We start from the raw sequence: 2,365 nt of genomic DNA, 5'->3' as shown, positions 1-2,365 counted from the left end.
CGCGGGTGCGTGTTGCTGTGTTACGCGTGATTGAGGGTGTGCTTGTGCGTGCTTGTGGCGTGTATGCGGATGAGCGGTGCGTAGTGCGTGCCGTGCGTGAGCTGCGTGCGTGCCCGCGTGCATGGTGTGGTCGCTGGATTCGACGCTCTGGTTTGTGCCATGCGCAACGGGCAACATGGCAACGAGCGAGTGCTAGCTTCGCTGTAATTAAAGGCCATAATTCGACCCATTGGATTAATGCAATTTTAACGAATGCTACAGTAACTGGAACCTTGTTGTAGATTAATAAGTACATTAGCTTTCATAGCCGAAACGCGTTTCAGTTTGTCCCAATATCACTGCGGTTACTAAGCAAATGTCCAATTAAATCCGCAGTGCCACGAAATCGGTTGTTGACAGTTCAAACCGCCATGCCGGCGTAACCGGCCGAAACACGGCGAGGCGGTGTCATACAATTATAGTGCACCGGACATTTTCGGCACGTATGCTCGGCCTGCAGTGATTTCGATCCTGGTAGTCTGCACGTGCGCATTCCGTACGTTATGGTTTTACATCTTGGGATTCGGGAATAAATGAATGATACGCAAGTTTTGAAGATTACAAGCAACATATATATGGTGGCAAACTAGCCAATATACATAGGCAAACGAATTTACCCCGGAGCAAACAATTCGATGCTCAACATCTGTAGCAAACATTGTGACGTCACCGAACCGAAACTCGATGTTTATTTTGTTGGCTATAAAATTTAGCAGTTGTCCGCAGAATGTACCAAAATTTTACGGTTTCAATTAGACATTTCTTAATAATTAGCAGTGATATTGGAGCAAACTAATACCGCGTTTGGCTATAAGTAATGTTCTTAACTACCTCAAGGTGCCAGTTTACTGTAGCATTCGTCCAACATTTGCATTAATCGATGGTCGAATTATGGCCTTTAGGTTGGAAGGTTTCGCTCCTCTGACCTCCATCCTGTACCATATTCCGATCACGCACTGATCAGCACACATTTCACGTACGATCACTCCACCTACGCTCGATCACGGCCACGATCACGCACACGATCACGCCACGATCACGCTACGATCACGGCCACTTTCACGCTACGATATCAACTGGTCCCCTACGATCACAGCTCACGATCCGCCACATCCGATCCAACGATCCGTACGATCACGCACTGTCGGGTACGCTACGGATCACTCCACTCACGGCTACGATCAAGCACAGATCACCCACGATCGACGCTTATCGATCACGCCACTCAAAACGCAGTGCCTGGCAAAGATCAAGAATCTCTGATCACGTATGGAGAGAGGCAAGGGCGCCCATTCTAATCCACATCATTCATTGTACCTACCTCTCTCTATGCCCCCTCGTGTACATGCGGCGAGATACCGCGCGAGATAAAGGCCTATACCTTGTCGAGTAGCAGTATATGTATATGCGCGCTTCAGGGAAGTAGAACTACAGTAAGCCCGAGATGTAATCTTTACTATGACAGCGTTCAATGACTATATCGGCTGTACGAGGGTATAGCATCTCTTGTCTACGAGGCGAAGACTCTAACGAACCCTACCCAGGGGTGTAGCGCCCCGGCTAAGATAGCAAATAACTTAATCGGTTTAAATTTTTAAACTAAAGCGGTGTGCGTCGGTGCGTGCGTACGTGTGTGTGCGTACGTGCGTGCACGCATGTGTACATGTGCGCGTGTGCGCGCACGTATGCATATGCATGCGCGCGTGTGCACTGTAGGATAGGATATGTACAGCCGATCTGACAAAGTCTCTAAACTAAGTATAGATCAGAGGTAAACATATGCGCTATATTCACACGCGAAAAAACAACACGGCGTTGTACGAGGAAACAAGAGGGAGAGTGTAAGTAAGCGACTGTACGCCACCAACACCGATATTATTTACGCTTCCCCTCCCCTTCTGTCTGTCTGCCTTCCCCCTCTCTCTCTCTCTCTCTACCCTTTCTCACACGTACACATACCCCCACCCCCACCCCACCCACGCACACTGGCAGTCACTCGGCCGCACTCACGCACGCAGTCACGCACGCACACACACGCACGTAGTCACGCACGCGCACACACGCATGCACGCACATACGTACACACAGGCTGTGTTGTTGACCCCGGCAACATTTCCAGGCGCGCGCGCGTGCGATAGTAACCCCATGACCCGTTGATGATGCGCCGCTCAGCCCGCACCAGCATCTTCCTCGATCCCTCCCACACACCCCACACACACGCCCCACACACTCACCCCACACACGCCCCACACACTCACACACCCACACACTCGCCCCACACACACACCCCACACACTCACCCCACACACTCGCCCCACACACTCAC

The sequence above is a fragment of the Priapulus caudatus genome, unplaced genomic scaffold, assembly GCF_000485595.1.
Source record: "Priapulus caudatus unplaced genomic scaffold, Priapulus_caudatus-5.0.1 Scaffold1960, whole genome shotgun sequence".
Taxonomy (NCBI): Eukaryota; Metazoa; Priapulida; class Priapulimorpha; order Priapulimorphida; family Priapulidae; genus Priapulus; species Priapulus caudatus.
This window is presented reverse-complemented; position numbering follows the sequence as displayed.